The sequence below is a fragment of the Schistocerca cancellata genome, chromosome 7, assembly GCF_023864275.1.
Source record: "Schistocerca cancellata isolate TAMUIC-IGC-003103 chromosome 7, iqSchCanc2.1, whole genome shotgun sequence".
Taxonomy (NCBI): domain Eukaryota; kingdom Metazoa; phylum Arthropoda; class Insecta; order Orthoptera; family Acrididae; genus Schistocerca; species Schistocerca cancellata.
Genome location: NC_064632.1, coordinates 246,710,630 through 246,722,818, shown reverse-complemented (window position 1 = coordinate 246,722,818; position 12,189 = coordinate 246,710,630). Strand labels below are relative to the sequence as shown.

Genomic DNA, 12,189 nt, shown 5'->3' with positions numbered 1-12,189 from the left:
TGAGAAAATATATTGTACAAATTATGCATTATGTGAGGGGAGAGGAGGGCAAGGGAAAATTAGATTATTAGCTGCTTCAGTTTGATGATTGGTCTGATGCAGATCTCCACACTGTGGTGTTCCTGTTAGTATTTATGATTGTATAAGTTTATGCTGATAGAGAATATTCATATCCTTCAACTCTGAACTTCTGCTTCTTGTTTACACACACAGATAAAACCATGTAGCTTGGCTTAGTTTAGACTTTTTTCTGCTCCATTTGTTCTCGTGCTGGAATCTGTAAACTTTGATATGTTGCAACTTTCTACTAAATAATAGCAAGTAATCCTTCTCACAACATTTATATTATGTCTTCCATTACAATAAATAGCTTTGCAGGAACACTGCATAAATAGTAAGAATTGCTTATTCAACATGGCATTATATTATCTGACGGCAATCAATGACAGTTCTCTCCAGTTTGACAGGTAACACAACCCTTTCTTGTTTTCTGTAATGTCACTTTCATTGTCATGGTGTACTCTTCACCGGATTGTGCACACCACTTCTCCAAGCCAGGGTGCCACAACATAGAATTACTGCCAAGCCAGCAGGTGCCACAATGCATAGTAAACTGCCATTGTCTTTCCACCTTAAAGTCATGCAGCTCCTGTCCACACCTGTTTATATGAACAAACAATAACAATACTCCCAAGTAGTTTGCAATTTTAAACTATTTAATGAATAAAAAATACTTTCAAAGTGATATGTTAGAACAAACTGCATAATTACTGCATCCTAAATCCATTTCACTTTTGCTTACTGTAGTCAAGCTTTGGTCTCCCTCTACAATTTTTATCTGCCACATTTCCCTCCATTACCAAATGGATGGTTCCATGATGCTTCAGGATGTGTCTTACCCGATCCCATCTTTTAGTCAAGTTGTGTCATGAATTTCTTTCCTCCTCCATTTACCTCTGTATATCTTCATGAGTTATTTGATCTGCTTGCATCATCATCAGTGTTCTTCTGTAGCACAACTTTTTGAAAGCTTCTACCCTCTTCCTTCCTGAACTTTTTATCATTCTGCACACATTGTGAATTTTGTTTGGTATTTTTTTACCACTGTCTTGTATTAATGTCTTCAAGACACATTAGTACATAATAAATTTGAACCTTTTGTAATTTTCTTGTAATTCATGGTTGCTTCCAGACATGAAAACTTTATGAGAAATATAACACAATAATAAGAAATCATAATGGAAAGTCCAGGACAGAATATAAATAATATTATGAAAAGGATAGGTTGCTACTCAACATAAAGATGGCATTGAGTTGCAGACAGGCACAATGAAAAGACTGTAGACATTTAGTTTTCAGCCAAAGCCTTCTTCAGAAAACAGAACACACACACACAAACAAACAGTTACGCCAGCAAACACACTTCATACATACATGACCACTATCTCTGGCCACTTTGGCCATTCTGAGAATATGATATCATAATGAAAGAAAAGACAGATTGCTACTTACCATAAAGAAATCATGTCAAGTTGCAGACAAGCACAATTAAAGGGCACTTACTTAAAGCTTTTGGCCGCAGCCTTCATCAGTAAAAGAGAGACACACATCATTCATACACACAAGCAAGCACACTTCATGCATATACAACCACCAACTCCAGCATCTCGGGCCATAATGCAACTATCACATGAGATGTAAGAAGCCATCTGGAGGGTGTGGAGAAGGGGAAGGGGAAGCAATAGTAGTGTATGGATGGTGAGAGAGACAAATGCTGTCTGGTGTAGTGTGCAGGGACTAGATTGCCAACAGGCACAGCATCAGGAGGTTGTGGGGCAGGGAGGTGGGGAAAAAAAGCAACGAAAAAGGAGAGGAGCAGGAAAAGACAGGCACAAATAAACAGGGTAGGACATGGGAATGGGGAGGAATGATATGGCAGAGGGTGTGGAAACTGTTGGGTGGAGGGTTTGGGGACAGCATGTTACTGTAGGTTGAGGCCGGGATAAATACAGGAGAGGAGAATGTGTTTTAAGGATAATTCCCATCTGCACAGGTCAGAGAAGCTGGTGTTGGAGGGAAGGATCCAGATGGCTCAGGTAGTAAAGTGTGTTATGTTCAGCTGCATGTTATGCTGCAGGGTGGCCTACTTTGCTCTTGGCCACAGTTTGGCGAAGGCTGTTCGTGGTGGGGGACAGCTGCTTGGTACTCTTACCAATATAAAAAGATGTGCAATGATTGCATCAGAGCTGGAAAATGACATGGCTGCTTTCACAGGTGGCCTGGCCCCTGATGGGGTGGAATAAACCTGTGACAGGACTGGAGTAGGAAGTGCTGGGTGGTTGGATTGGGTAGGTTTTGCATCTAGGTCTTCCACAGGGATATGAGCTGTGTGGCAAGGAGTTGGGATCTGGAGTGGCATAGGGATGGACTGCAATGTTGTGGAGGTTGGGTGGGCAATGGAACATCACTTTAAGAAGGGTTGGAAGTATCTCGGCTAGGATATGACTCATTTCAGGATATGATGATAGGTAGTCAAATCCCTGGTGAAGGATGTGATTCAGTTGTTCCAGTCCAGGGTGGTTCCTTCACAACCTCAACACCTTCTCTCCCATCCACTTCATGTGGTCTCCTCAACCCAGCATGCCACCTTCCTACACTATGTGATCAAAAGCATCCTGACACCTGACTGAAAATGACTTACAAGTTTGTGGCGCCCTCCATTGTGATGCTGGAATTCAGTATGGTGTTGGCCCACACTGATGACAGCTTCCACTCTCACAGGCATTGTCAATCAGGTGCTGGAAGGTTTCTTGGGTAATGGCAGCCAATTCTTCATGGATTGCTGCACTGAGGAGAGGTATCGATGTCTATAGGTGAGGCCTGGCACAAAGTCAGCATTCCAAAACATCCCAAAGGTGTACTATATGATTCAGGTCAGGACTCTGTGCAGGCCACTCCATTACAGGGATGTTATTGTTGTGTAACCACTCTGCCACAGACCATGCATTATGAACAGGTGCTTGATTGTGTTGGAAGATGCAATCGCCATTCCCGAATTGCTCTTCAACAGTGGGAAGCAAGGAGGTGCTTAAAACATCAGTGTAGGCCTGTGCCATGATAGTGCCATGCAAAACAACAAGGGGTCTAAGCCGCCTCCATGAGAAGCATGACAACATCATAACACCACCACTTCCGCATTTTACTGTTGGCACTACACATGCTGGCAGATGACGTTCACTGGGCATTCGCCATACCCATACACTGCCATCAGATCACCACATTGTGAACCATGATTCATCATCCACACAGCATTTTTGCACAGTTCAATCATCCAATCTTTATGCTCCTTACACCAAGAAAGGCATTGTTTGGCATTCGCCAGCATGTTGTGTGGCTTATGAGCAACCGCTCGACCATGAAATCCAAGTTTTCTCACCTCCTGTCTAACTGTCATAGTACTTGCAGTGGATCCTGATGCAGTTTGGAATTCCTGTGTGATGATCTGGATAGATGGCTGCCTATTAAACATTATGACCCTTGTGATGTTCGCCTGCTTTATTTATTTATTGATTGTCCTTGGTGTCAATGTATTGCGTTGCTACACTGGCTGAAAAATGGGGTTGGAAGTTCAACACTGACTACTTTAAATGATGTAAGTTTTTTACTTTCACTGTTCGCAACCCCCCCCCCCCCCTACCCCCCCTCCCCCAGTAGTACACAGTTATATGGCCAGTGCACTATTGTTTAACTTTCAGTAAATCAAGAACCATGAAAATAGATTGTATGCATGGAAGAGGCCTGGAGATACTGGAAGGTTTCAGGTAGGCTATATAATGGTAAGACAGAGATTTAGAAACCAGGTTTTAAATTGTAAGACATTTCAAGGGGCAGATGTGGACTCTGACCACAATCTATTGGTTATTAACTGTAGATTAAAACTGAAGAAACTGCAAAAAGATGGGAATTTAAGGAGATGGGACATGGATAAACTGACAGAACCAGAGGTTGTAGAGAGTTTCAGGCAGAGCATTAGGGAACGATTGACAAGAATGGTGGAAAGAAATACAGTAGAAGAAGAATGGATAGCTTTGAGAGATGAAATAGTGAAGGCAGCAGAGGATTAAGTAGATAAAAAGACAAGGGCTGGTAGAAATCCTTGGGTAACAGGAGATATATTGAATTAAATTGATGAAAGGAGAAAATATAAAAATGCAATAAGTGAAGCAGGCAGAAAGGAATACAAATGTCTCAAAAATGAGATCAACATGAAGTGCAAAATGGCTAAGCAGGGATGGCTAGAGGACAAATGTAAGGATGTAGAGGCATATATCACTAGGGGTAAGATAGATACTGCCTACAGGAAAATTAAAGAGACCTTTGGAGAAAAGAGAACCACTTGTATGAATATCGAGAGGTCAGATGGAAACCCAGTTCTAAGCAAAGAAGGGAAAGCAGAAAGTTGGAAGGAGTATATAGAGGGTCTATACAAGGGCGAGGTACTTGACGGCAAAATTATGGAAATGGAAGAGGATGTAGATAAAGATGAAATGGGATATATGATACTGCGTGAGGAGACTGACAGAGCACTGAAAGTCCTAAGTCGAAACAAGGCCCGGGAGTAGACAACATTCCATTAGAACTACTGACAGCCTTGGGAGGGGCAGTCCTGACAAAACTCTACCATCTGGTGAGCAAGATGTATGAGACAGGCAAAATTCCCTCAGACTTCAAGAAGAATATAATAATTCCAATCCCCAAGAAAGCAGGTGTTGACAGATGTGAAAATTACCGAACTATCAGTTTAATAAGTCACAGCTGCAAAATACTAACACGAATTCTTTACAGACGAATGGAAAAGCTGGTAGAAGCCAACCTCGGGGAAGATCAATTTGGATTCCGTAGAAATGTTGGAACACGTGAGGCAATACTGACCCTATGACTTATCTTAGAAGAAAGATTAAGGAAAGGCAAACCTATGTTTCTAGCATTTGTAGACTTAGAGAAAGCTTTTGACAATGTTGACTGGATTACTTTCTTTCAAATTCTGAAGGTGGCAGGGGTAAAATACAGGGAGCAAAAGGCTATTTACAATTTGTACAGAAAGCAGATGGCAGTTATAAGAGTCAAGGGACATGAAAGGGAAGCAGTGGTTGGGAAGGGAGTGAGACAGGATTGTAGCCTCTCCCTGATGCTATTCAATCTGTATATTGAGCAAGCAGTAAAGGAAACAAAAGAAAAGTTCGGAGTAGGTATTAAAATTAATGGAGAAGAAATAAAAACTTTGAGGTTCGCCGATGATATTGTACTTCTGTCAGAGACAGCAAAGGACCTGGGAGAGCAGTTGAACGGAATGGACAGTGTCTTGAAAGGAGGATATAAGGTAAACATCAACAAAAGCAAAATGAAGATAATAGAATATAATCAAATTAAATCAGGGGATGCTGAGGGAATTAGATTAGGAAATGACACACTTAAAGTAGTTTTGCTATTTAGGGACCAAGATAACTGATGATGGTCGAAGTAGAGAGGATATAAAATGTAGACTGGCAATGGCAAGGAAAGCGTTTCTGAAGAAGAGAAGTTTGTTAACATCGAGTATAGATTTAAGTGTCAGGAAGTCGTTTCTGAAAGTATTTGTATGGAGTGTAGCCATGTATGGAAGTGAAATGTGGATGATAAATAGTTTAGACAAGAAGAGAATAGAAGCTTTTGAAATGTGGTGCTACAGAAGAATGCTGAAGATTAGATGGGTAGATCACATAACTAATGAGGAGGAATTCAATAGAATTGGAGAAAAGAGAAATTTGTGGCACTTCTTGACTAGAAGAAGGGATCGGTTAGTAGGACATGTTCTGAGGCATCAAGGGATCACCAATTTAGTCCTGGAGGGGGGTGTGGAGGGTAAAAATCATAGAGGAAGACCAAGAGATGAATACACTAAGCAGATTCAGAAGGATGTAGGTTGCAGCTTGCACAGGATAAAGTAGCATGGAGAGCTGCCACAGACCAGTCTCTGGATTGAAGACCAGAACAACAACAACAAGTCTCATTGATAGGTTGCAAGCAATCATCAACAGACTGCTGCAATAGTAGCACACAGTTCTTGCCACATAATACAGTACATTTTTATCAGTCATTGTTTTAGCACAAGGCCTATTACGCTTATTTCACAGCTAAGCGGATGCATTGTTGTTCATCTAACCAATACGGGTTCCTCGTCTGAAACTCGGCCATGGACTGACTGTCTTAGGACCAAAAATCAGGCCCTTGTATATCGTCACAATAATAGGCACTGAAATTATCCACAGTTCCATGTTTAATTTTTAAAAATTACAATTAAAAACTAACTCATTAAATTAACTGAATACATCAAATCTTCCTTCTTTTTAACAGTTTCTTTTACTACAAGAATTAAACTGAATTATTCGTTTAAATGATGAAATTAACATACATAGTTATGCAATCAATACTTTTGACAAAACTTTTAATTACTTTGGAATTAATTAAGGGCTGGCTTTGCTAACATTTTTTCGAATAGAGCCAAATAAATACTTAAAGAAAGCCAGTGTTTCACCTTACAAATATTTATAACTAGTACAGAATTTATATTTGTCTATAAGTCAACAATAGAATTTAAGTTACAATACAATTACTAATTTCACCCTATAATGAAAGATACTAACTGGGAATAGTCAAAATAAATTAGAAAATCAATTACATACATAAAACTAAGCACAAAACTAGATCTGGTGTTATAGTCTTTAAAACTGGGGGCCAACCTTTCTCTTTTATGAAATGCAGATTGTACTCATGTATGTTAATTGTAATTTGTCAGACATGAAAAAATGAATTTTAAGGAGACAGATGGCAAAACAAGAGGGGAAGTAAAAATAACCCAGTTTGCTTCGACACACCCTCTTCAACTGTTGGCGGTCTATGTCAATCAACAGACAAGGTCGGCCTGTACGCTTTTGTGCTGTACGTATCCCTTCATGTTCTCACTTCACTATCACATCAGAAACAGTGGACCTAGGGATGTTTAGAAGTGTTGTAATCTTGCGTACAGACATATGACACAAGTGACACCCAATCACCTGACCACATTCGAAGTCCATGAGTTCTGCGGAGTGCCCCATTCTGCTCTCTCATGATATCTAGTGATTACTGAGGTCATTGATATGGATTACCTGGCAGTAGGTGGCAGCAAAATGCACCTAATATGAAAAACGTATGTTTTTGAGGGTGTCTGGATACTTTTGATAACATAGTGTAGTTGCTGACCTCCTCCTCTCCGGTGTCTCTTCTGCACCTCTGTCCACATTAAACCCATCAATCACTAACAGTACCTGAATTTTGACAGACACCATCCCTTTCACACCAAAAAAGCCCTTCCATACATTCTAGCCATCTGGGGAGGGCATATCTGCAGTGGCAAAAACTCTCTTGCTCAATATGCTGAGGGTCTCACCAAGGCCTTCCCAAACTGGCACTACCCCCAGATCTAATTCACAAACAGATCTCCCATGCCATTTCCCCTCACAGCCCCTATCCTCCCACCACCCCAAGAACCAGCCACAGTGTCCCCTTCATCACCCAGTACCACCTGCACTATCTAACTCAGTCTGCATAGCAGCCACTGTAGCTCTAAGAGTACCATCATGTGTCAACTAGAAAACAATCAGCAGTCTTGTACAAAAAGCCAGCCAGCGTCAGCTACCACAGATTCCATGGTGTTTTAGCAACAATTAAGGTGCTGAGTCTTCCTTTAATGAGCACACATACCTGATGCTGCCCATCATTGGAGTTTGGGTAATGACATGGGCTTTTGCATTGTCTAGCAGCATCATAAAAGCATCTGTGATACCAGTACCAGTTGAAGATCTATCATTTGGAACAGCAGGGAACATTAAGTCTTCTGTCATCTGTGTGTTTCTCCAATTTGGGATTCAGCCTTGCAAGTTCATTGAACAACTGGCAAATAGATAGCCCTGTCTGTGTCATTAACTGTTGTGGTGGACCTGTGCATGGTTCTGAGCCACCCTGTGTGGTAAGTGTAGGAATGCACATAAACTGTCATCCTTACAAACAACAGCAGTCATATCTGTTTTGCACACCAGATCATCAATTGGATGTCTGCAAATGCAGACATAGTAGCCCTAGTTTTTGTAGGCAATCTATGTATCCAAAAGATCTGTAGTGATTGTTCTGAGAGCAGTGAATGCAGTGGCTGGAATATTTGAGAAGGGGAACAACCAATACAATTTTCTCTTTCAAGAATTTTATGCAGGTGGAATTCAGGTGGTAGCACAAAGCATTACAGAAAACTCTTTTTAATAGAGGACTAAGACTGCTATTGTAGTACATCATCAATTTATTTGAGTACAGTTAGATCCAGTCATGAATCAACCATTGTAAACTGATCCACATCGGCATTGATTCCATGTAAACAAAAGGTGGCCCCCAATTGAGGAACTATATCTGTGCTTTGGTGGGCCAGAAAGATGGAATCTTAACATTATTGTTTCTGTTCCAGTATCCTGCATTGTTATTGTCATTTGGTGTAGGTGGCAGTGGCGTGACGTTACTGGCCAATGGCAAAACCAGCTGTTCTTGTTTTATTCTTATGTGGTTACTGGGCTCCATCACTCCATGTACACATGAAAGAAGATGGAATATCTATTCATCATTCTGTATGGGGTCACCACTATGGGAATAATCAGGTCCCAGTTCAATTGAATAGTGAGTAGAAAACAAGAGTTATGAATGAATATGGTCTCAGTAGTGGGAATGAGAGAGAAAAAAGACTAATTGAGTTCTGCAATAAATTTCAGATGGTAGTAGTGCATACTCTGTTCAAGAATCACAAGAGTAGGAGGTATACTTGAAAAAGACCTGAAGACATGGGAAGACTCCAATTAGATTACACATTAGTCAGACAGAGATTTTGATATTAGACATAGGATTGTAAGGCATAACCCAGGAACAGATATAGGCTTATATTACAATTTAGTAATGATGAAAAGTAGTCTGAGGTTTAAGAGAATTGTTATGAAGAATCAATGTTGAAAGAAGTGGGATACTGAGTACTGAGGACTGATGAGGTGCATTTGAAGTTCTCTAAAGTTGTAGATACTGTGATCATTAATAACACAATAGGCCTTTAAACATCTCTAAAAAGAGTAATCATGAAGTTCAAAAGACAAATATAGTTACAAAGAAGATAGCTGCAAAGAAACCAATTAGGAGTGAGAAAAATAGAAAGTGCACAGAGGCATGGGGGAAATGGCTGCAGGAAAAGTGTTAAGGAATTGAAATAGTAATAATAATAATAATAATAATAATAATAACTGCAACAACTGATTCAGCACACAGAAAATTCAAAACTAACTTCAATGAAATTAAAAGCATAATGCTCAACACTAGGACTGCAAATATAATTCTACTGTTAGACAAAGAGGAGAAAAATGATCAGTAGAAAGAGTTTATTGAAAACCTCTATGAGGTGGGGAACTGTCTGATGTGATAGAAGAAGAAATGGGAGTCTATGTGGAAGACATACAGAATCCAGTGTTAAAGTCAGAGTTTAAAAGAGCTTTGGAAAATTTGTGATCAAATAAAACAGAAGACATTCCTTTAGAATTTCCAAAATTATTACGGGATGTGGAAACCAAACAACTATTCAGGTTGGTCTGGAGACATACCACCAAATTTTCAGAAGAACAGCATACACACTATCCCAAAGAAAGCAAGGGCAGATAAGTGTGTAATGAATTATTGCACAGTCAGCTTAAAAGCTCATGCATCCAAGTTGTTGACAAGAAAATTATACAGACAAATGAAAAAAGAAATTGAGGATCTGTCAGATGACAACTGATTTGGCTTAAGGACAGGAAACATTAAGTATGTTCAAGAACCTAGAAGGGGAAAATAAGACTGGGAGACCAATAATGCAGTACTCAGATTAGAAGGGATGTAAGACAGGACTGTAGTCTTTCCCCCCTGCTGTTCAATCTGTACACTGAAGAAACAATGACAGAAATAAAAAGATATGTTCATGAGTGAGATTAGAATCCAGGGTGAATGGGTATCAATGACATGATTCACTGATGGCATTGCTATCCTCAGTGAAAGTGAAGATGAACTGCAGGTTCTGCTGAACTGAATGAACACTCTAGAGAGCCTTTCTAATGAATACAAACTATGGGTTGAGAGTAAACTGAAGATAGATGAAAGTAATGAGGAATAATAGAAATGAGATTAGCCATAAAATTAACATCAAAATTTGAATCCACAAAGTAGATAAAGTGAAGGAATTCTGCTATCTTGGAAACAACATAACACATGATGGAGGAAGCAAAGAGGACATTAAAAGCAGACTAGTGCACACAAAGAAGGCATTCCTGGGCAACAGAGTCTACTAGTATCAAACACTCACCTTAATTTGATGAAGAAACTTCTGAGAATGTAGGTTTTGAGTACAGCATTGTATGGAAATGAACTGTAGACTGTGGATAAACTGGAGAAGATGAGAATGAAGGCATTTGAGCTGTGGCCCTGTATAAGGATACTGCAAATTAGGTGGACTGATAAAATCAGGAATGAGAAGATTCTCCCCAGAATTGGCAAAGAAAATAAGGAAAACACTGACAAGTGAAAGGGACAGGATGATATGTTAAGGCATAGCAGATAACTTCCATAGTACTTGAGGGAACTGAATATGATAAAAACTTTGGAATATGTCCAACAAAACAGTTGAGGACATTAGGTGCAAGTGCTACTCTGAGATGAAGAGGTTGGCACATGACAGGAATAATTGGTGGGCTGTGGCTGCATCTAATCAACAGAAGACTGATGACAAAAAAAACTACCAGAAGTAGTAATGTTCATATACAAATGAAAATCCCTGTGTAACCTGTAACCTAGGGGTCCAGATGGATAACAAGTTAAAATGGCATCAACACATTTATAACCTCAGTTCAACATGGCTTAATGGCTTATTCTTACAAGCATCTCTCATTGCCTTCACCTAACGGCAAAAGTGTTTAATTGTTTTGCATATTTTCACTCTCTATTATCTTCTGGAATTATCTACTGGGGCCATGCACACAAAACATAAGGTAGATAACCACACAACTTGCACTTTTTGAGTAAAGTAAACACCACTCATGGATTAGGTGTTAGACCAGTTCTGATTGGCCAACTGTTGCTTACAATGCACTATGACAGCAGTCCATGACATACAACATGTGATTAGCATGTCGCCAGTCCCTCCAGCTGTTACCAGTTGATGAATCCCGATGATGACCCTGCTTCTTTATTTAAGTAGCACCCCATTTGGACTCATTAGGGCTGAGTGGAACCAATACCAGACTTTCCTACTTCAGAAAAAAAATAGAGGAGGTACCAGGACTCGAACCAGGTCCTTTCACACCAAAGGCAGTGACACTTATCTCCTTCCCCCCCCCCCCCCCCCCTTTCTGGCTATGGAGACAGTATTTTTGAGAATCTTAGAATTCTTACATTTCTGCCAACAGAATTTACTCATTAATCCTTGAGTGGGCATGCCATTTTTTATAACATGAGAGGGTGTGTGGCATACTTTCTATACATGTAAAGAACAGCTACCCTTAATTATCAAGGCATACTATACGAGGAAAATCACAGTTTAATCTTAGTTTAATTACACAACAATAAAATAAACTTACATTAGATGAGCAAAATCACTGTTTTATTAAACAATAATAAAATAAACATTCTTTATATCAGTCTGTTGCCGCATACAAGTGTTACCCGACCGTAATGACCCACTTGAAATACTAAACAGTGCAGCTGCATCGGATCCCAATCAACCACTTATTTGATTGCTAATTATCTCATAGACAACTGCCTCATTATGGGATTGTGCTGCTAGCTCAGAATCTGGGCCATTTTCTTGCATGGATCGTAACTTTTTCTCACCTTGCTCACTTTTATTTTATATTACTGCTGCTCATTTGGACATATGTCAGCACAACTTATCACTGTGTTCAATTAAGCAATAATGAAGGAATAGGTATGGGCTTGCAATTGTAAAACAACACAGAAACAGTACAAGGCAGTGTTATTTGTGATTGGCGCACTTTATACATAGGCGCAACCACTAGGGGGTTAATAATTTTTGTTGTTGTTTACAAAGAATTATAAAGTGGT

At 39.7% G+C, this 12,189-nt stretch overlaps 1 protein-coding gene across 1 annotated transcript in view; it reads left to right on the top strand.

Annotated features, from left to right (window-relative positions):
- Positions 1-12,189, top strand: part of LOC126092398 (sodium-dependent noradrenaline transporter-like) — a 456,764-nt gene that overhangs the window by 429,156 nt on the left and 15,419 nt on the right. The gene's annotated exons all lie outside the window — the stretch shown is intronic.